The sequence below is a fragment of the Sinohyriopsis cumingii genome, chromosome 5 (genome assembly GCF_028554795.1).
Source record: "Sinohyriopsis cumingii isolate HCF-2022 chromosome 5, ASM2855479v2, whole genome shotgun sequence".
Taxonomy (NCBI): domain Eukaryota; kingdom Metazoa; phylum Mollusca; class Bivalvia; order Unionida; family Unionidae; genus Sinohyriopsis; species Sinohyriopsis cumingii.
This window is the reverse complement of record NC_142965.1, coordinates 62,571,724-62,595,850: the sequence shown is the minus strand read 5'-3', so window position 1 is coordinate 62,595,850 and position 24,127 is coordinate 62,571,724.

Below are 24,127 nucleotides of genomic sequence, written 5' to 3'. Positions count from 1 at the left end.
TATCCCTATCAGATACACTCTACCTACCTACCTACAGTAGCGCGTATTCAGGTCAGCCACTTGCAACACCGTTGATATTTTATCCCTAGTGTTCAGTACAGTGACGTCACTGACGCTGGAAATTTCGAGACTATAAATATCGACTTGGGGATTTCCACATTTTGTAGCTATACATATATACTAGAATTCATAAACAGGAACGTCACTCAAGCTGAGGCTATAAAAAGATAGTGGGATTTTCCAAAGGAAAAACCCACAAGTTGGAGCTATAAATAGATAGTGGGATTTCATAGGAATTTCAGCTGATTATAGATACATAGGTATTTATCGACGATCGTCACAGAAGTTGATATTGTAAGTAGTTACTAATTTTATCTATTTTATAGTGTGTGTGTGTTTATGTGTGTGTGTGTGTGAGTATGTCTGAGCGCGTACGTTGTGTGTTTCTGTGTGTGTGTGTGTGTGTGTGAGAGAGAGAGAGTATGTGTGTGTGTGTGAGTATGTCGGCGCGCGTACGTTGTGTGTGTGTGTGTGTGTTTGTGTGTGTGTGTGTGTGTCTGCGCGCGTACGTTGTGTGTGTCTATTGGTCTCTGTTTGTCCGTATAAAACTCACTTTATCCCTATCAGATACACTCTACCTACCTACCTGCAGTAGCGCGTATTCAGGTCAGCCACTTGCAACACCGTTGATATTTTATCCCTAGTGTTCAGTACAGTGACGTCACTGACGCTGGAAATTTCGAGACTATAAATATCGACTTGGGGATTTCCACATTTTGTAGCTATACATATATACTAGAATTCATAAACAGGAACGTCACTCAAGCTGAGGCTATAAAAAGATAGTGGGATTTCCAAAGGAAAAACCCACAAGTTGGAGCTATAAATAGATAGTGGGATTTCATAGGAATTTCAGCTGATTATAGATACATAGGTATTTATCGACGATCGTCACAGAAGTTGATATTGTAAGTAGTTACTAATTTTATCTATTTTATAGTGTGTGTGTTTATGTGTGTGTGTGAGTATGTCTGCGCGCGTACGTTGTGTGTTTCTGTGTGTGTGTGTGTGTGTGTGAGAGAGAGAGTATGTGTGTGTGTGTGTGTGAGTATGTCGGCGCGCGTACGTTGTGTGTGTGTGTTTGTGTGTTTGTGTGTGTGTGTGTGTGTGTCTGCGCGCGTACGTTGTGTGTGTCTATTGGTCTCTGTTTGTCCGTATAAAACTCACTTTATCCCTATCAGATACACTCTACCTACCTACCTGCAGTAGCGCGTATTCAGGTCAGCCACTTGCAACACCGTTGATATTTTATCCCTAGTGTTCAGTACAGTGACGTCACTGACGCTGGAAATTTCGAGACTATAAATATCGACTTGGGGATTTCCACATTTTGTAGCTATACATATATACTAGAATTCATAAACAGGAACGTCACTCAAGCTGAGGCTATAAAAAGATAGTGGGATTTTCCAAAGGAAAAACCCACAAGTTGGAGCTATAAATAGATAGTGGGATTTCATAGGAATTTCAGCTGATTATAGATACATAGGTATTTATCGACGATCGTCACAGAAGTTGATATTGTAAGTAGTTACTAATTTTATCTATTTTATAGTGTGTGTGTGTTTATGTGTGTGTGTGTGTGAGTATGTCTGCGCGCGTACGTTGTGTGTTTCTGTGTGTGTGTGTGTGTGTGAGAGAGAGAGTATGTGTGTGTGTGTGTGTGAGTATGTCGGCGCGCGTACGTTGTGTGTGTGTGTTTGTGTGTTTGTGTGTGTGTGTGTGTGTGTCTGCGCGCGTACGTTGTGTGTGTCTATTGGTCTCTGTTTGTCCGTATAAAACTCACTTTATCCCTATCAGATACACTCTACCTACCTACCTGCAGTAGCGCGTATTCAGGTCAGCCACTTGCAACACCGTTGATATTTTATCCCTAGTGTTCAGTACAGTGACGTCACTGACGCTGGAAATTTCGAGACTATAAATATCGACTTGGGGATTTCCACATTTTGTAGCTATACATATATACTAGAATTCATAAACAAGAACGTCACTCAAGCTGAGGCTATAAAAAGATAGTGGGATTTTCCAAAGGAAAAACCCACAAGTTGGAGCTATAAATAGATAGTGGGATTTCATAGGAATTTCAGCTGATTATAGATACATAGGTATTTATCGACGATCGTCACAGAAGTTGATATTGTAAGTAGTTACTAATTTTATCTGTTTTATAGTGTGTGTGTGTTTATGTGTGTGTGTGAGTATGTCTGCGCGCGTACGTTGTGTGTTTCTGTGTGTGTGTGTGTGTGTGTGTGTGAGAGAGAGAGTATGTGTGTGTGTGTGTGAGTATGTCGGCGCGCGTACGTTGTGTGTGTGTGTTTGTGTGTTTGTGTGTGTGTGTGTGTGTCTGCGCGCGTACGTTGTGTGTGTCTATTGGTCTCTGTTTGTCCGTATAAAACTCACTTTATCCCTATCAGATACACTCTACCTACCTACCTGCAGTAGCGCGTATTCAGGTCAGCCACTTGCAACACCGTTGATATTTTATCCCTAGTGTTCAGTACAGTGACGTCACTGACGCTGGAAATTTCGAGACTATAAATATCGACTTGGGGATTTCCACATTTTGTAGCTATACATATATACTAGAATTCATAAACAGGAACGTCACTCAAGCTGAGGCTATAAAAAGATAGTGGGATTTTCCAAAGGAAAAACCCACAAGTTGGAGCTATAAATAGATAGTGGGATTTCATAGGAATTTCAGCTGATTATAGATACATAGGTATTTATCGACGATCGTCACAGAAGTTGATATTGTAAGTAGTTACTAATTTTATCTATTTTATAGTGTGTGTGTTTATGTGTGTGTGTGAGTATGTCTGCGCGTACGTTGTGTGTTTCTGTGTGTGTGTGTGTGCGTGTGTAAGAGAGAGAGTATGTGTGTGTGTGTGTGAGTATGTCGGCGCGCGTACGTTGTGTGTGTGTGTTTGTGTGTTTGTGTGTGTGTGTGTGTGTCTGCGCGCGTACGTTGTGTGTGTCTATTGGTCTCTGTTTGTCCGTATAAAACTCACTTTATCCCTATCAGATACACTCTACCTACCTACCTACAGTAGCGCGTATTCAGGTCAGCCACTTGCAACACTGTTGATATTTTATCCCTAGTGTTCAGTACAGTGACGTCACTGACGCTGGAAATTTCGAGACTATAAATATCGACTTGGGGATTTCCACATTTTGTAGCTATACATATATACTAGAATTGATAAACAGGAACGTCACTCAAGCTGAGGCTATAAAAAGATAGTGGGATTTTCCAAAGGAAAAACCCACAAGTTGGAGCTATAAATAGATAGTGGGATTTCATAGGAATTTCAGCTGATTATAGATACATAGGTATTTATCGACGATCGTCACAAAATGGAGCGAAAAAATTGAAAAAGAAGAAGAAAATGAGAAGAGGAAGAAAGAAGAGGAGGAGGAAGAGAAGAAAGAAGAGGAAGAGAAGAAACAAGAGGAGGAGAAAAAAAGAAGAAAAAGAGTGTAGGAGATAAAATAAGAACTTGGTGGAGAAAAAGAAGAAATTAGAAGAAGAAGAAGAAAACCCAAAGGCCCTTTTCAGGGCCAGCCATATTTCTCGAAAAGAGATAGTCTTTGAATTGCCTACCCCTTTTTTAAATTTAAATTTTTTTTAAAATTTAAAAAAAATCCCATGTTAAATTCCCCTTGTCCGTAGAGTGACCCACGATTTATTCCCATGTTAAATTCCCCTTGTCCGTAGATTGACCCACGATTTTTCGCCATGTTAAATTTCCATTGTCCGTAGATTGACCCAGAGGTCCCTGTAATGCTAATTCCCATTGTCCGTAGGGTGCCCCACTTCACTACTTTCCTAGCTTGAGACAAAAGATAAGCATAATGGTCACAGAACCATCGATCTACTTTCACATCATTTCTTGAAGAAGAACGAGGATCAAAATGAGTCACTAAATGTTCTAAGGAATAGCCCAGGCTGCGATGATGCAGAAAATACACACAATATTGGCCACACACCAAGGAATCTGTGCCTTGTAATTTCACATTATTGAATCGGGTGGTCTGAGCATTTCTTCTCATAAAGTCGATGATATCGTCTTCCAAAGGGGGCAATCCGTACGAATCGAAATATTCCACACATCCTTCTTGAGGAAAGTAAACGGCTACCCAGTGGGTTCCTGGGAGATGACTGTCGTCCGTGTTGATCACGTAAGCTTGATGGTCTTGAGGTTTGCGATGAGGGAGTTCATCTTTAGCACAGACGACAGGATTCCAAGAAGCCGTATACGAACTGTGGTTCAAAAGGTAATAAAGTTCCCAGGTATCCATGTTTTGTGTGGTTTTTTTCTTCTTCTTCACAGGTAATAATAAGTCATCAATTCGATCCTGACCTTTTGCTTGAAAATGTCTGACAAATAACAGTTTCTTCGTTTCGTCTCCTCACTCTGATTCAGGAGAGCTTCAATACGATGGATCTCTTGAGTGGTTAATGGTGGACAAGAATGTTCACGCAAGTCTTTATACCACTGGTGCAACACGTCTTCGTCCGAGATGAGACTCCAAGCATCGTCCAGATACTCGTCCAATTTTTCTTCTTGACTCAACATCAGGCATTTATCGTGTTGAATTTGACTGGGATGATCGTTTTGACATCCATAGCAATTTTTCTTGATCAATTCCGTCATTTTTTCGACCAAGTGTTTGGCAAAACAGGAGATTAAATGAGCTTCTTGTTCTGGCCATCTTAACTTCATCATGATCACTTCTTCTTTTTCCACGGTCTCCTCACATTCCATCTCCAAAGTTTCTCCACTAGGTAAAGAGGGATAACAGTCTTCCATGGCTTTTAGTAATCAAGAATGACTTCTCTCAAACTGTTGATTTCTATCGTATTATCAAATTCTGCATACAGGATGACGTTCACTGTGTGCCCTACATCCAGTGCACTCGCAAACTGAATTTCCACACGAATCTGACCGGATTTTATAGGGTGGAAATGTCCCTCGTCGCTGCCTTGGTCAGGAGTGAAATCGAAAGCCCACAAAGCGTAACCTCCGTCATAATCATCGTACGTAATACCGTGACTGGTGTTGGTTCCTAACTGTCCCGTGGCTTCGTACAGGGACAAGTACGATCTCAAGTAATTCTTCTGGGCAAAGTTAGGCTCGAAAGGTCGGGTACACAAGGTCTTGCCATCGCGACTGACTTCGATCTTGGACACATTGTAATGCTTAAACTCAAAAGGATTTTCAGCGTAGGCTCCGTTGAAGGCTGAATTCTTGACGATACCAAGGATTAAACGCTTGGGTAACTGTCCTTGGAACAGATGATCTTCGATCATGGATCGCTGTCCAGAAGGAATGGTGAACGTTTTCACTTCCACGCGTCGTATCGGATACTTGGCGGTCGTTCTGCTCAACGTCTGACTGACGTCGTTTCCCACTTTAGGTAACACTTCCACACGACACACGTAAAGTCGGGCTTCTTGAATGATGGTTTTGTATTCGTTGGCATGGGCCATCAAATGGAAAGCGGCACTGCTACGATTCAATCTCAGACGGATATCCACCCCGTTGAGCAAACACTTTTCTTGTAACCACATGTCCAAATGCAAACGATCCATCAGTTCTAAACTTCGCCCTTGCAGAATTTTCTGTCGTCGAGCCATATATCCCGCATTGTGAGGATTGTCATCTTCTGGTGCAATAGCTAGGTCGTTAAACGTGCCTACTACACCTGACGTGTCAGGTTTCCATACTACGCAAGCATCCAGATGAGTATTCTTGGCTTCTTTTCCGTACGTCAAGAGATTTTCCAGGTAGGCGCGATAAGGGTAAGTATCCATGCTGCTGCTGACTAGTTTGTTATTCAAGTACAAGTCCACTTCGCTGAACAAGGAATGCATGAAATTATTGACAGGAGCTACTCTAGCATCGCCTCCTGGATTGGTGTTGTCCGTTTTGATCACTTTCACTTTCAAGTACAGGTTACTGCTATTCAGATCGATGTAATCTTCGGGCTGTCCTTTGATTTCAAACTCGATGGGAGCGGAATCCGTCAAAGAGGAGACGGGATGAAATTCGACCCACTGGGATTCTTGCATGGTCATCATGGTGGGGGGCATGGCAAACAGATCCAGTTCCGACTTGGAACAAGCACAGGACTCTCGGTGCATCATTTTTTTCTGTGTCTCAATAATCGAAAACGTCTAAGTCTCGAACGGTTCTTCTTTTCTTGGCCTTTCTAGCTTGAAATCTGGTGAAAGGGTGTTTTCTTCGTCGTCTCTTTCTGCCTTGTCCTTGCTGAATGCCTGACTCAGTAGCGTGCAGGGCATTTATAGGTGTTTCTCGGCGGCCCAAAAGGTCTTTGCCCGTTTGCAGCAAGACATTTTTGCCTGCCCTCATGAAGGCTTCTTTAGGGTTTTGTTTGTCGATGATGACATTTTGGAGAAATTCTTTGCCTTGTATCAGTGCCGCATCTTTCAAGGCGTGCAATCCGCGTGTCACCATCGGTTTCAAGACTGGGGCCACCGAACAAAAAGCCGATTTCAGCATATCTCCTAAACCGTGTCCTCGCTGTCGAGCAACCCCTCGGTACACTGGATACATGACTTACGAGTCGTGAGAGAACCGTTTTCGAAAATGGAGTTTCACCGTGACTTTTCCTTTGGTGAATGGAATATTTTGGTTCAGATCTCCTTTTATAGCAATGTTGACAGTGTCCAAATACGACTTGCTGACAGGCAAATAGTGAGGATGGACAAATTCGCGGTGGACGTGGTAAGTGTTTCCACCTTCCTCGTCAGCGTTCGTGGCAGAATCCACTTTGAAAGGAATGACACGCAGTAACGGTACGGAGGTGTGTCCCACCACGTTGTACTCCACCACATCGGAATACACGAACATCAAATTCAGTCCTTGATTCAGTTCTACCGGGGCACGAAATAACTTGGTAAAAGACTCGTTGTCGTAAATGACTGGTAATTCGTTTTTCTTGAGCATGGTCATTCTCATGTCCATGTCTCCGCTCAACATGTCAAACAATTCAGGACAAAATAAAATGGACACGATTTTACTCCGCTCAAATTTCATCAAGAAGCGACGAGCTGCTTTGTGGTACTCCATGGTGACACTTTCTTGGGCATACTCCAAAGCTTTCAGAAACACGACATTAAACCTGAAACTTATGGTGCTGACCAAATGTTCACCACTAAAATAATAGCCTGGGGGAATAAACAAGTTGTAGGTCCACGTTTGAGTTTTGTCATCATAGGTTTTATTGTCATATTTGACATTGGGGGAATTCAAGTACTTTTGCATTTGCTCGTCATGAACTTCCACCTTAAAAAAATATTGATTGGGAAGGACATTGAGGACTTGGGTCGGGTGAATGATTTCCACTAAAGCCACTTCCCAATGGGCTTCGTGATCTAAGGGGATGGCCTGAGGTAATTTGGCCGTGTAACAGCACAACGTGTTGTTGGGAAACACCTCCATGGAACTGTCGCTGGGTAAGGTTAAGTAAAATTGGTTTTGGTGACTCATAATTCCAGAGTTCTGTGGCTGTCCGAGGGGTTACTGGACGTCAGAGGCGTGTCTCCGCCCAAAATAGGGTTGTTGTGGTTGTTGTTGTTGGAGTAGTGACTGGCACTGACACTGGACACAAGGTTCCCGTGGTTCCCGTTCGAGGAGAATTTCAGGGAGGGATTGGGAAGCAGGTAACCGATGCAACTGCTCAATAAAATGGTCCACAATTGTTTGTCTCCTTGTTGCAAACTCAAATTGGCAATGGCTGTCCCGATGACACAATACACCACGAAGATTTGACATAAAAAGACGATTTGCGTTTTAGGCACACTTTCTCCACACCACAACCACAAGGGTTGTTTTTGTAAATCTTGCACAGAAGAACTAGGTGAAGGAGTGGTGGACGTAGCTGCGTCTGTGTGAAAGGGCATGATGGTCACTTCTTTTTATAGTCGATGACTTGCGAAGCGTCGATCCAAGAATCAAAACTGGGTGGATATCCTTTCCAACGTACTTTGACTTCTTTGACACCTCGTTTGCCCACTTTACGGGTTCTGCGTTCGAGAATGCTTTCGATATCGTACACGTCGTCTTCTTTTTTGGTGACACGTTGTAACTCGGGCAAATTAAACGTTCCTTTGAGCACTTCTCCGTTCATGTCTTCCAATTTATAGACGGCAGGATGACGGCCATGCACTCGTCCAGTGACGCGAAACAATTCGGTCGTCCAGTTAGGTAAGTAACCTTTGTCGAAAGTGCGTTTGGTTTTGCCAATGCGCACCCAACCTCCTACGACCAACTCTCCACTTTTCTTGGGGACAGCCCTCGTCGGGGACGTACCAAACAGGCGCTCAAACACCAGCACTTCGTTGTAGGAAGTCACTTCTTGCGGAGCACGTCCGATGCTTCGATGGTAAGATTGGTTGTACGCTTGCACCAGGTGCGGTAAGATGTCGATGTACTTCAGAGTGTGGTGATGCGTAAAATATTTCCACATGCGTTCTTTCAAAGTGCGTTGAAAACGCTCCACGATGCTGGCTTTGGTTTCGGGATTCTCGGTGGTAAAAAAATGAATGTCACGTTTCTTTAATTCTTTTTGGAAAGCTTGGTTCAGAAATTCGGTACCTTTGTCCGTTTGCCATCGAAGAGGGTGACGACCGCTTTGTTTCAACACCCGTTGCAGGGCTCGCACTAACTCGCTGCTCGATTTGGAAGTCAAGGGCACGACCCAGGCAAATTTGGAAAAGACGTCGATGACACAAAACAAATATTTGTAGCCACGATTGTAGCTGGCCAAATGAGAGACATCGGCTAAATCGGCTTGCCATTGATGATCGATGCCTTCCACTCGGGTGCGACTTCTGGCAAACTTGCGTCGAATGGGTTTGTGTAAAATGTAGGTAGCTTGTTCTTGTAACCATCGTTGCACTTGAGGTAAACGGAGACTTTTTAGTCGAGTGTTGGCAGCACGATACCATTTTTGAACCCCTGCGTAACCTGCAGGATGGGAGGGATCGTAGTAAATGCTGGCTAAGACTTTTTTTATTTCTTTTTGTGTTTGTTTGTGTGTTAATAAGTCACCCACTCATCGGTGATGCTACTTTGGGTGGGTCGAAAGGGTGGTTTAGAAACGGATTTACGTGTCCGATGGGCTACGGGAGTAGAAGTCGAAGGTAGTGGTGGTGGAGGTGGCAATGGAATGGCTTTGGTTTTCTTTTCTTTTTTCACTTCTGGTTTCCCTTCTTTCTTTTTCACTTCTGTCGAAGGAGGAGTGGACATCATCTTTTTAACCCAAGCTTTCATTTCTTCTCGTTGGGGTGTGGGGGACGGGGTCAACAAGGATGCTGCAATCTTACTCGAAATGGGAGCTGCTGACGGTGTTTGAAACACTTCTCGCATCTCTTCTTCCTCAGGTCTTCGTGGGGTAGCATCTCTGGTGACCCCTGGGGATGGTAGTAGTGGTGGTGGTGGTGGTGGTGGTAGTGATGATGGTGCTGGACTTTTCATCAAGGTCTTAAAATCTTTTAGAGTGGGTAGAGCTGTTTCGTCTAAAGGTTTTTGGTGAAAGAGTTGCAGTCGTTGCAAGAGTTGACCGTACTTTTGCGATTTTTCTGTTTCGGACAAATCTTGGCGATCCATCAAGGACTGCAATTCGTGTTGTAACTGGGACATCTCGCTCAAATTGGGATTGGGAGGTAAATGCGGGGTGCGTTGTTCTTGCCACCGATGGTATTCCATCCATCATTTGTAAGGCACTAAAGCTAGTTTTCGTCCTTCCATGGGGTTGTCAGGGGTCGATTCTGAGATCTTGGGACTTCCGAGGGCCTTTTTATCTTGCTCCCACCAGTCCTCCCAACATGGTTCCCAAGACTCCTTTCAGTATGGGGCCTAACAAGAGAGGTAAAATGCCTCCACGTTGAACCAACATCTTCTTCTTTTGACGAATGGGAATTTTCTTTTGAACCATTTGGCGAAGAACGTGACGATGCTTGCTTAAGCATTGTTTCTGGTGTTTGGACAAAGGGATCGTGCCTTTCAAAACGTTCAAACAACATTCGCACATGGTATCGATGACCTCTTTGGAGGCCGATTGAATGAGTTTTTTTCGTAGAGGTGGAGAAGTTTTGGACAGGACAGATAACATGTCCCCATGTTTGACTAAACGTGGTGGTAGTCCTTTCCTTTTCTTTCCTTGGGGTTTTCTGGAGGGTGACATCTTTGAGTGTTCAGGAGCACCAAAAAACACTGATACCCTCCTTGGTCACACACCTTTTTTTATACTGGAACGCGTCGCCACTGATTGTCTTTACGTCGTATTAGTTTGAGGACAGGCATGACACGTCGTGCAGGGGTACGTAACGGACTAAATCGAGCCAGTTCTTGCTTGGACAAATCCAGTAAACTTTGTAACATGCCCGATCTTTCTTGGACTTTGATTTTGGGAGAAGGTACTTTGTGAGCAGCAGCCACTGACGCTAAATTGGAGGGTCCTGCCACTGGGGAAGTTCTTCTTGGGGTCAATAACGGAGAAGTTCTTGGTGTGATCAACGTCTCCAAGTACTCTTCAGTTCTTGGTGTCATCAACGGAGAAGTGGATGAACGTGAGGATGCCGTAGACGCAGTCACTGCCGTGGCAGGTCGTGGTTTGCGAGTGTAAAGTTCCGTCCTGGCCGAAGTGCCTCTCTTGCGACTAGTTTTCTTCTGTGGACTTTTCTTTTTCCGGGCACTTTTTCTCTGTTTCTTTTTCTGGGGGCTTCTTTTCTTTTTCCGGGGTGGTGTCTGGTAAGAGGAGGGTCCCGCCACTGGAGAAGTTCTCCTTGGGGACCTGGTCTTTTTCTTTTTCTTCTTGGGGCTTCGTTGGACTTTTTTCTTGGGTATAACTTTGGGGGCATTAGGATCCCATCTTAAGAGAGAGCGAATGATGACCCCTCCTAGAGTACCGCTCCCTCCAGGTTTCAAAATGATTTGTTTTTTGGTTTGAGTGTCGATGCGGGGATCGGCCAGTTGGGTCAAAGCGACTTTGTTTCGATCGAAAAAGCGTTTGGTTTGATGAGGAATCTGAATGATTCCTTGGAGTAATTGACGTGCCGTCACCGTGAACCATCGTAAGACTTCTTTGAGACTAGCTTCTAAGAAACGAGCTCGTATTTGTGGATTTTTTTCTCGACTGATGCCATACAAGGCACGAATCAATTTGACGGGAAGATGCGACTGAAGGGACGTCATGTTGACGTTGTGTGAGACAGACGAAAAAGGGTCTGAGGTTTTTATAGATTTTTTTATGTGGAGTGAAATTAAGTCGAGGACGGAGACGTATACAGGACAGGCCCTCCGTCTTGGCACCAGTGGTGAAACAAGTTGGTACGAAATCGCAAATCCTCGGGGGTCGTAGGTTTCAAATCGACGAGTAAATAGGCGTGTGGTGTTTGAGTGGCATCGTCGTACGCCTGAGTCAGCCAAGGCGTTCCTAACTGTTTGGCTAAGACTTGCACTTGCGATTTATCTCGAGGGCTTTTAAACAAGACCACGTAATGCGCATTGAGACTGATGGTGCGATGGGCTTTACTTTGTTGAAACAAATTTTGAGTGATGTAAACGACACTGGCATTACGGTGATGCCCTTTGCGCGTGAACCACAGTTTAATTTCTTCTTCGTCTTCTCCTAACATGTCGTCAAAAATGACCAAATGGGTTTGACGGGAGTCAGAGACGATGCCGTCGTCTTCTTCAGGAATGCCTTCCACAAACACGATGGAATCGCCTCGACTTTCTCGCAAGAGGCTGTACGCCGATTGCCACTCTTTGTAACACCACACGATCCGCTGAGGTGGCCGATCGATCAAATGATGTTTATGTTCGATCAAACGTTTGACGAATTCGGTTTTGCCTGAACCGCTAGGTCCAGCAATGAGCATGTTAAAAGGATGGCGAAGATACAAAGCCTCCCAACTGGCACGATCTAAGTGTTCGTCGATGACTTTGACAGTAGAGGAAGAGGGAGCAGAGACAGCAGAGGTAGCCATAGTGTGAGAAATGTCACTTGTGACACGAAAACAAACAAGACAAGGGTTTATATACTTTTTTCCGAACACGTTTATTGAATGTTTCAAACATGAATACGAAAGACAAAAATACATAAAAGCCAAAGGCTTAAGTACAAGGATAAAAGGCACATGATAACCATTAACGTGGAATAAACACAAGTGTCTGTACAACATGTTTTGGGTAATGTTCTAACAAGTTCTATAGTAGGGGGTAAGGTCACACAAGTGTCCTCCCGAAAGGGTCTTTCAGGACTGTCCACGACAGTCCTGTCCTGGGTGACGGGTTCTTCTGGCACCGTCACTAACACGGGTTGAAAAGTAACTTTTTTCCTTCAACAACTCTCGTGCATACTGGGCCACTTCTTTGGTCCAAGACTCAAAATCCCATTCTTTCCAGGCACGGACATCTGTCCAATGGGGATGTAAGTCACAAGCTACACACACATCGTCATACACGTCTTGGGTAGCTAAAAGTTGACGAATCTTTTTTCCTGTTGAGGTCGAGAAGTATCCAGATGAAAACGCAAGGCTTTGAGCAAAAGGAGTTTTTCGTGACCATTTAAGGCCATTGAGGTGGTAAGTACTGATCGTAAAGAGTCCACAAAGAATTGGCTGGTAAACGAAATCCCAGAAAACAAGTCACTAAGACACGCACCACTTGTCGACCCAAATTGAATGGATACAGTTCTTGTAATAATCGATGGTAATGATCCACGGTTTGAATATGGTCATTGAGTTCCTTCCACGGAATCTGTTCACTCACTTGTGACATAAGCCGTGGCATGGATTCCTGTTTTTGTACTCTTTTTTTTTTTCGGAAGCAATACACGTACATTCTACCGAGACATCTTCGTTCTCCAGAAGGAAATCTAGAATACTGTAACCTACAGTTCAAACTTCGATTTGAAGTTTTCTCTTCCACTAAGTAGATTCCATGTAACATATGTTGGTAATCCTTTAACTCGTCTTCCTCTTCCTCAATGCGTTGCTCTAGATGAATCTCGAAGTAACCAAAATGATGAACATTTCGTTCATTCACTAACTCACTAACAAGGTCTGACCACTGAAACAATTTCTGACGAATCAGTCTTCTTATACCATTCAGGTACCAGTGGTTAAAGATCTGGTGACGTAACGGATGCAATTGTTCTTTACGTTTGACTTGTATTTTGACCAGCTCTCGGTAAATCCTTTCTCTCAACTCCTCAGGCAAACCCAAAATGTTCTCTTGTAAAGTATCCATAAGTATATACACTGTTTTTGGAATCCTTGGGTGGTGGCCAATAGCCTTGTTTACCTTTGTGCCTGATGTAATATCCACTCATAATCAGTCTTTTTATACTTTGGAACAGAGCATAATTTAAAAACGGTTCAGTTCTCGGTAAATGCGTTCTCTCAACTCCACAGGCAAAGCATGAATGTTCTCTAGCAAAGTATCCATGAATAGGTCATACTAAATCCTCTTTGGTCTGACACAAGAAATGTACTCTTTGCACAGACATGGTTTTACTTCAGTGTCGAATTTAAATCGTTTAGTCACTAATTTACACATTACAATTCGTTCAGAAGTTTCCTCTTTCACTAAGTTGACATTGTGTTCAAGATGTTGGTAATTCGTTAACTCTTCCTCTGGAATTCAATGCAGTAAGTTTACAATGATGTAGTAGATAGAATCGTCCATAACAAAAGAATCCTTTCTAAAACCAGGGGATCGTTGATCAATGTCTGTCCAATGGAACACTTTCAATTGAATCAGTCCTTGTATAGCCTTCAGGTACCAGTGGTTCAAACACCGGTGACGTAACGGATGCAATTGTTCTTTACGTTTCACTTGTATTTTGACCAGTTCTCGGTAAATACGTTCTCTCTACTCCACAGGCAAAGAACGAATGTTCTCTTATAAAGTATCCATGAACAGATTATGGTAAGTTACTTCAATGTCTCGGTCCCACTAAGGGTAAGTAATGACAATTCGGTGACCATCGAGCATGTTCTACGTAGGCCGAATCTTGCGGTTCCCAGTGGTGAAGTGACACACCGCAACTGAAGCGCTTGACTTTACCTCCTTCGCCCAAGTAGAAAAATCCGGCTCTGGCTAATTCTTCGGGGGTCGGTCCTCCCAGATACTTAGGCCATTTTCCTTTGAACGATTGAAGACGATTTTCAAAGTCGCAGTATTCCGACAAACGCACAGGAAACGAATATTCGTCTTTCACAGGTTCGTTTCGATGAGGGTTGAGTGACATGGGCAGGAGTTTGCTCAGGGCTGGATGACATCCGTAGGGGGGTAGACGTGAAGGTGAACATCCCCCTTTAAAACGAAACCCAGTAAAATGTCCAAGAGGACGAGCGGCATCACTTTCGCATACCTCAGGTTTGACACGCACACCATCACTTTGCATGATAGGGGTAGTGAGAACAAAGTTCCCATGATGCTTTACGGCATCGCTAAGGTCACAACGTACAGCATCGTACCCATCGCAAGGCTCACAATCGCACACGTCTGCAAACTCCGTTACGCAATTACAATGGTAACCACATGGACAATCGCAGTTTCCCTCCGGACATTTTCCGTCGCAATGCATGGGTCTTATCCATCCAATATTAGTCACACTAGAGGAAGATACAACTTTTTTACAATCCCCAAACTGGAACGATGTCTCTTTCAAAGTATTCATCTTGTTCGCTTGGTCTTGGTAGTCACAATGAACTATCGATCTTGCCTAGGGTTCCTTTTTATATACAGACCAATACCGACGTGTCCCTACGGTAAGGTGAAATGATTGGGAAGTCGAACTCGCTTCTGGTACACGATCTCATAGACTTTTTCCAAGGGCCGACTGACAGTGTGGTGAGTGGGTAAACGTACAATCTTGTTCGGTTCATAGGTGGTCACTTTAAAGTTTGCATCCTCTCCCGATTGCAAGGCTTCTTTCAATACCCCAAAGTTCACCACACGACTGGTACGATAATTCAGAGTCAGTCCTTTCACTTTGCACGTCGTGTGTACTTCTCCTTGTGGGTCCCGGTATTCGTAGCCGTAATTTTTGGGACCACCACTGACGAAACTTAGAATCTTGTCGTCGGGATGCTCGTGTGTCCAGGCTCCTAAACGGTCTCCATCGATGTTAGGGTGCTGTTGACTCGGGTGATGGATGTAAATGCAACTGTCCGTGTCAAAGTACAGGACGCGTTCCCCTAACAGTTCTAAAGCTTCGTACAATTTTAAGCGAGCATGGGCTGTCACGTAAGCCGCAATGATGACATTTCCAAAAGGGTCGTCTTGTACAAAGTCCAGATCTTCTTCGTAACTGACCAAGATCAAATCCTCGCGAACGACGTCCACGTGTTTCATGTATTTGGTTTTGTCGTGAATCATCTGGAAGTAGCGGGAAGGTTCTGTCAAATATTCCGTCTTAGGTAAACACGGTTGTTGTGCCATTTTACCCCACAAGCAATTTAACATCACTTTGGCAAACGATCGCCTGCCTTCGTTTTTCTCGATGTGGTCTAAAGTGATCCCTTCTTGTTCATAGTATTTCTCTTTGAATGTCTTTTGGTCTTCCGGAGTGTGACACCAGGACGGATAGCCGCTGGCTTCTTGCTTCAGTTTCAAAAAGGCATCCACGTAGTCAGCGAAAATGTCTTTCTGACTGGGATCACCCTTGTGGTATTGTTGTGTCTTGGGAAAGTGGCAAATTTCGTACACTTCTAACAGTTGGTATCCCATGTCCAGAGCTTTGAACAATTCTACGCTGACCCAGGTTCCCGTCAAGGCCCGTTCTTCCTGGGTGTGCTGATAAGGTTGGTCTTGGTTGCACGTTTCGGCACAAGTACGGCACAATGGAAACATCAGTTTGCCTTGACAATGGTGAGGTAAGACGGGATGGTACAAGTCCGTGGGAGGCAAAACTTTACACTTGATCAAGCCTTCGTATTGTCGAATGTTTTTCAGGTCGATGTGTTCCGTTAACAATTGCGGGTGCCCTACAGGAAAGCGACAATATTTGCACACGTAGGGATACAGCGAACACACGTCCAAGTCTTTGATTTCTTCTCCTTTCTCTTCGTCGGCTTGGTACAGCAAACAGGTGGCATTGGTTCTTCCTCCGTACAAACTATCCCTCGGGTTCAGCGGGTCCATGAACTGGTAACTTTCCACGAGGCGTTTAAACTCGGGATCGGTTTTCAAACGGTGATCGTACTCGTGTTCCCACATTTCCACCACTTGGTATCCTTCCTGTTCCAACTGTAGGCGTCGCTGACAAGTGTCCTGGTACAAGTCTTCCATGGTTCGTTGTAAAAACTGATTTTTAGTGTCACGATCAGGGTAACAGACGGGACATCCGTGAAATAAGCAACCGTTAAACTCGTACACGATCTTTCGGTTTTCTAAGTCCCAGCCATCTACCGAATACGTTCCGATGGTCTTTTCACCCCCTCCGTTGCGGGCATGCTGAATCCATTTGTCTTCCTTGTCGCACATGTAATGTAACCAGCGTAGGGCTTTGACCGAGTATTGACGTTTGACATAGTGGGTCGTTTGAGGACTGATGACAGCCACGGTGTTTTCAGGCATGAATCGTTGTCGATACACTAAGGAGCACGCTTTGGCAATGGTGCAAGCTTCTTTCAAAGGATCGACCCCTCCGTGTTCCATGAACAGTTCTCGAAATTTTCCACAGCAACGCCGTAAAATGTCCACGTCGGAACGACAATACTTTAGCATTTCTTCCTGAAAGTCGAAAGGGTCCGAGGCGTGAGCCTGGTACCAAGCGTAGAAAGCTTCTCGTTGTTCGGTACGCATGTTGTCGGGGTCGTAATAGTGAGCCTCAGGTAAATGGGGTAGAACGGCGTGCTGATTGGCTTCCGTATTGAAAAAGTGTGGAAAGTACCCTTTAGCCATTTCTGTCATTCCAAATGTTTTAGGCATTCGACTCAAAGGCATGGCCAAATAGCTCATCGAATCTTTAAACTGTACTTGTCCCACTTGCATCAAAATGATTTTGGCTCCGTTCAAAGTCACTTTAGGACGTTCGATGCCTTGTTCCGTATAGTATCTGAGAAGAAACTGTCCATCGTATCCGGATAAATTGTGAGCCATCACCGTGGCATGACGATGACAATCTCCGTAACGTTCGATGTCCTCTTGGCTCCACGTCTTGTCGATGGAGTCTAAGACCCATCGAGCGAAATCGGCTAGCGTGTTTGGTCCCCGAAAGATTTTTTCACGTCCTCTAGGAATCTTGCTGCAGTGAGGGCAATGACTGAAGATAGGTTCTTGAATGCACTTCTCGCACGCTCGATGAGCCACGCAGAAATTAGGAATGTGAATGCCAGTCTCTTGCATTCATTCGAAATCGAAAAAGATGAAATTGCCTTTCTTCTTGTGACCGTCCTCTTTCTCTGGTGGGGGTTGGTATTTTTGCACGTAGCATTGGTGTTCCAAGTCCACGATGTGGTGACAAATGTGACATTTTTTCTTTCCTCGACATACGTGTGCCTTGGCATTATTGGTAAGTATGCCTTGTCCACACGTAGGGCACAATCTCAGCAGTTGACAAGCAAATTTCTTCTGTGAACCTTGCGTCTTCAAATGTTGTTGGTAACAGGTAGGGCTGACAAACGTGCGCAGACAAGTTGAAGAAGGCACTGGTTCTTCGCTCAGACAGGGTGGAGAGGCCAAACATCCTGAGCATTTCCATCCACAATGCTTGTGTTGCTCTCGATTATTAAAACCATAATCACATTTCTCACAGTAATATCTGTATCCCAGGAATGCAGTGATACTGGTAATGGTATCGAAATGTTCATCGTGATAATAGACATGAATGTATTTTCCGTCCTTAAAATCTTGGCCTCGAAACAACAGAGACCCACGCATTTCTTGCGGGTGCACTTTCAAGGTGTATCGTGGAGCTAGGGCATCTTGCAATTTTTGCATCTCAGGAATGCCACAGGGTATGTCTTTGTACAGTCCGGCTTGTTGTAACAGGAGTTCTGCTTCGTTTCGTTGTTTGGCTCGGTTCGATTTTCGAATGTTCTCCCAGGTTCTTTTCCATTCTACCGTGTCGTTCTTGTTGGCATAGGTTCGTCCCACCACGATGGCACGGGCTAAACACATCTGGTCTTAAGGGTTGTTAATTCGGACGAGACTTGTTTTGGTGTTGCGAAGGTCGTCCGCCAATAACATCTTTTTGCGTGCAGTCCCTTGAGGAGGAGAGACGTGGGTCATGTCCAGTGTGGCTTTTCCATCGGTGATGTCAAACTGGTCATTAGATTGTTGCACGTGTTGAATCTTGTCCATGACTTTGGAAGCGGTCAATTCTGCAGGGGTGCTAAACTCGATCCAAACAGGGGATTTGAAACCGTCGTGTTGTATGGAAAGTCTCAAGCGATCGTCTTCTTTGGGTTGACATTGTCGCTTGAGTGTGGTGAGCAAAGAATCCCACACCCCAGTGATAAACACTTCTGCTTTCTCTAACGGCACTTCAGCCTTGAAATCTTTAAACTTCACTGTATATTTGTAAGCCGTGGTTCTAAATTTTCTAGAGGAGCGCTTTTCGGTCTCTCGAATGGAATAGTATTTTTCAGGGTTGACTAAGGGTGGTGAACTTGGTTTAGAGGGTTCGGATTCTGGTTCACTCATGTCCTCTTCAAAATCACTGGCATGAATTTGTGCCAAGATTTCAGCCCTGGTACGAGGCGATAGATCACGTTTCTGCCTCTTACTTTCTTCTTCTTTCTTCTCGAATGAATAGGATCGTTTCATCTTGAGTGAAAAACGTCAAATGACTCAAGTTTAAACAACATAGACTAATTTATAGACATGGCAGACCAGCGTATATAAAAGGGTGTGTGTCTTGTCCTTTCACTATTCATTTCACTCTCAAGCCGAGCACAACGATGGAAGAGACTAGCCAAATCGAACGTTTCGTCAGAGCTTTGCGAGGGGTCATTAGAAAATTCTCTTGAGACCAGCCGACGGACTACTCTCCTTCCTTTCGAGATAAAAGTCAAGATACTTGCTATATCTGTCAGAAGAAAGGGCATTGGTCTTCAGAGTGTCCAGACCGTCAAAAAAGGAAAAAAAGGGCTAAAAAAGACAAAAGTAAAGATACCTGTCATTATTGTCAAGAAAAAGGACATTGGTCTCCAGATTGCCCAAAAAAGAAACAAGAGAAGTTAGAAGAAAAGAGGAATTCTTCAGAAGAAGAGAGGGATTCTTCAGAGGAAAAGAGGGATTCTTCAGAGGACGAAGATGAAGAAAGAAGACAATTCTACTTACAAGAGGCAAAGAAACAGGAGAAGAAAAGAAGAAGGGAAGAAAATGAGGAGAAAGGAGAGGAAAAGACGGTGAAGAAATTCAAAAAACAGAGAGTCTAAACAAGCAGAAAGAAGAAGTCAATGAACTTTATATTAAAGTGTTCTGTTGTGAATTGTGAATTGGATTGTAAGAATGGATAAAAGAATAAATTAATTATATAAGGTAAGTGTCTTTGAGTTTTGATTTTAAAATAAGAACGTACACTCACGCACTCATACAGAGACACGTACTAAAGGGGGTAAAATGGGTTGTTTTTTTGTTTTGTTTTTTAAGTTATTGGCAAATTGAAAGGCTATATCTTTTCGAGAAATGTGGGTGGCCCTGAAAAGGGCCTTTTTTGGTGTAGGGGTGAGTTTAAGCAATCAACTTTAACTGCCTTAAGCCTTTGTCACGGCCAAGGCCTACTTCTGGACTGCGTAATGTTGATGATGATTGGGTTGAAATCACTAAGGGTGGAACGGTAGGATTAGTCACAGGGTTAGCGTGTTTAGCTCGGGAATCCAAACACGCCTTACAAAATTCAGTCAGCCCGCATCCAATCCGAAGAGAGCAGTCTGTGATGTCACTTGGTCTATATAGTTTCGCTAGCGCCTGTGTGCAGTCAATCTATGCAACAGTGATTCAACATGACGGAAACTCAGAAAACGATTAACTACGCTGCACCAGCAGTGGAGACCACCCAAGGGAACCGGACTTACTTTCAGAAGAGGTAAATTGGGATTTTGTGGATTTTCTTACCTCGCAAGAATTTGTTCCGGAACCTTCGTCACCTTCATTACCGCAATTGGAGAATTTTAGACAGAGACAGAAAGAAGAATTGGAGAAATTTATACAACGACAAAAGGAAGCGGAACAAGCTTTTCTCCTACAGCAACAGCAGCCAGAAGAAGAGGTAAGAAAAAAACAACAACAAGAAGAAGTAGCAGCAGCAAAGAAACAAGAGGGTGAAAATCAAACGGTCACGGTACTGTTGGACATTTTAGCGGAGTTAAGAAGTCTGAAACAAATGTATCAGACTTCTTTATCACGACCGAAGAGAATACGACTTTCCAGAGCTAAACACGCTAACCCTGTGACTAAGCCTACCGTACCACCCTTAGTGATTTCAACCAAATCATCATCATCAGAAGTAGGCCTTGGCCGTGGCAAAGGCTTAAGACAGTTAAAGTTGATTGCTTAAACTCACCCCTACACCAAAAACCAAAGGCCCTTTTCAGGGCCACCCACGTCTCTCGAAAAGAGATAGCCTTTCAATTTGCCAATAACTCAACAAAAAAAAAACATTTTACCCCTATAGTATGTGTATATGAGTGCGTGAGTGTAGCTTCTTATTTTAAAATCAAAACTCAAAGACACTTATCTTATATAATTAATTTATTCTTTTGTCCATAGTTACAATCCAATTCACAACAGAGCACTTTAAAAAGTTCATACACTTCTTCTGTCTCATTGTTTAGTCTCTCTGTTGTTTAAATTTCTTCACCGTTACAGTCTTTTCCTCTTCTTCCTCCTCACTTTCTTCTCTTCTTCTTTTCTTCTCCTGTTTCTTTTTCTTCACCTGGCTGCTTTCTTCCTCCGAAGAATCCCTCTCTTCTTCTGAAGAATCCCTCTTTTCTTCTGACTCCTCTTGTTTCTTTTTTGGGCAGTCTGGAGACCAATGTCCTTTTTCTTGACAATAATAACAGGTATCTTGACATTTGTCTTTTCTAGCCCCTGTTTTTATTTCTTTTTTGACGGTCTGGACACTCTGAAGACCAATGCCCTTTCTTTTGACAGATATAGCAAGTATTTTCACTTTTATCTTGAAAGGAAGGAGAGTAGTCCGTCGGCTGGTCTCAAGAGAATTTTCTAATGACCCCTCGCAAAGCTCTGATGAAACGTTCGATTTGGCTAGTCTCTTCCATCGCTGTGCTAGGTTAGAGAGTGAAATGAATATTGAAAGGACAAGACACACACCCTTTTATACACGCTGGTTTGCCATGACTATAAATTAGTCTATGGTGTTTAAACTTGAGTCATTTGATGTTTTGCACTCAAGATGAAACGATCTTATTCATTCGAGAAGAAAGAAGAAGAAAGTAAGAGGCAGAAACGTGATCTATCGCCTCGTACCAGGGCTGAAGTCTTGGCACAAATTCATGCCAGTGATTTTGAAGAGGACATGAGTGAACCAGAATTCGAACCCTCTAAACAAAGTTCACCACCCTTAGTCAACCCTGAAAAGTACTATTCCATTCGAGAGACCGAAAAGCGCTCCCCTAGAAAATTTAGAACTACGGCTTACAAATACACGGTGAAGTTTAAAGATTTCAAGGCTGAAGTGCCGTTAGAGAAAGCAGAAGGGTTCATCACCGGAGTGTGGGATTCTTTGCTCACCACTCAAGCGACAATATCAACCCAAAGAAGACGATCGTTTGAGACTTTCCATACAACACGACGGTTTCAAATCCCCTGTTTGGATCGAGTTTAGCAGACCCGCAGAACTAACTGATTCCAAAGTCATGGACAAGATTCAACACGTGCAACAATCTAATGACCAGTTTGACATCACCGATGGAAAAGCCACACTGGACATGACCCACGTCTCTCCTCCTCAAGGGACTGCACGCAATAAGGTGTTATTGGTGAACGACCTTTGCAACACCAAAACAAGTCTCGTCCTAATTAACAACCCTCAAGACCAGATGTGTTTAGCCCGTGCCATCGTGGTGGGACGAACCTATGCCAACAAGAACGACACGATAGAATGGAAAAGAACCTGGAAAACTATTCAACGATCCGACCGCGCCAAACAACGAAATGAAGCAGAACTCCTGTTACAACAAGCTGGCCTGTCCAAAGACACACCCTGTGGCATTCCTGAGATGCAAAAATTGCAAGATGCCCTAGCTTCATGATACACCTTGAAAGTGTACCCTCAAGAAGTGCGCGGACCTCTGTTGTTTCGAGGCCAAGACTTTAAGGACGGAAAATACATTCATGTCTATTATCACGATGAACATTTCGATACCATTACCAGTATCACTGTATTCCTGGGATACAGTTATTACTGTGAGAAATGTGACTATGGCTATAATAATCGAGAGCAACACAAACATTGCGGATTGAAATGCTCAGGATGTTTGGCCTCTCCACCCTGTCTGAGCGAAGGACAAGAAAGAGTACATTGTCCTGCTTGTCTGCGCACGTTTGTCAGCCCTGCCTGTTACCAACAACATCTGAAGACGCAAGGTTCACAGCAGAAATGTGCTTGTCAACTGCTGAGATTGTGTCCTACGTGTGGACAAGGGCTACGCACCAATAATGCCAAGGCACACGTATGTTCAGGAAAGAAAAAATGTCACATTTGTTACCACATCGTGGACTTGGAACACCAATGCTACGTGCAAAAATACAAACCCCCACCAGAGAAAGAGGACGGTCACAAGAAGAAAGGCAATTTCATCTTTTTCGATTTCGAATGCATGCAAGAGACCGGCATTCACATTCCTAATTTTTGCGTGGCTCATCGAGCATGCGAGAAGTGCATTCAAGAACCTATCTTCAGTCATTGCCCTCACTGCAGCAAGATTCCCGGAGGTCGTGAAAAAATCTTTCGAGGACCGAACACGTTAGCCGATTTTGCCCAATGGGTCTTAGACCCCATCGACAAGACGTGGAGCCAAGAGGACATCGAACGTTACGGAGATTGTCATCGTCATGCCACGGTGATGGCTCACAATTTATCCGGATACGATGGACAGTTTCTTTTGAGATACTATACCGAACATGGCACCGAGCGTCCTAAAGTGACTTTGAACGGAGCCAAAATCATTTTCATGCAAGTGGGACAAGTACAGTTTAAAGATTCGATGAGTTACTTGGCCATGCCTTTGAGCCGAATGCCTAAAACGTTTGGAATGACAGAAATGGCTAAAGGGTACTTTCCACACTTTTTCAATACGGAAGCCAATCAACACGCCGTTCTACCCCATTTGCCTGAGGCTCACTATTACGACCCTGACAACATGCGTACCGAACAACGAGAAGCATTCTACGCTTGGTACCAGGCTCACGCCTCGGACCCTTTCGACTTTCAGGAAGAAATGTTAAAGTATTGTCGTTCCGACGTGGACATTTTACGGCGTTGCTGTGGAAAATTTCGAGAACTGTTCATGGAACACGGAGGGGTCGATCCTTTGAAAGAAGCTTGTACCATTGCCAAAGCGTGTTCCTTAGTGTACCGGCAACGATTCATGCCTGAAAACACCGTGGCTGTCATCAGTCCTCAAACGACCCACTATGTCAAACGTCAATACTCGGTCAAAGCTCTACGCTGGTTACATTACTTGTGCGACAAGGAAGACAAATGGATTCAGCATGCCCGCAACGGAGGAGGTGAAAAGACCATCGGAACGCATTCGGGCGATGGCTGAGACTTAGAAAACCCCAAGATCGTGTACGAGTTTAATGGTTGCTTATTTCACGGATGTCCCGTCTGTTACCCTGATCGTGACACTAAAAATCAGTTTTTACAACGAACCATGGAAGATTTGTACCAGGACACTTGTCAGCGACGCCTAAAGTTAGAAGAGGAAGGATACCAAGTGGTGGAAATGTGGGAACACGAGTACGATCACCGTTTGAAAACCGATCCCGAGTTTAAACGCCTCGTGGAAAGTTACCAGTTCATGGACCCGCTGAACCCGAGGGAT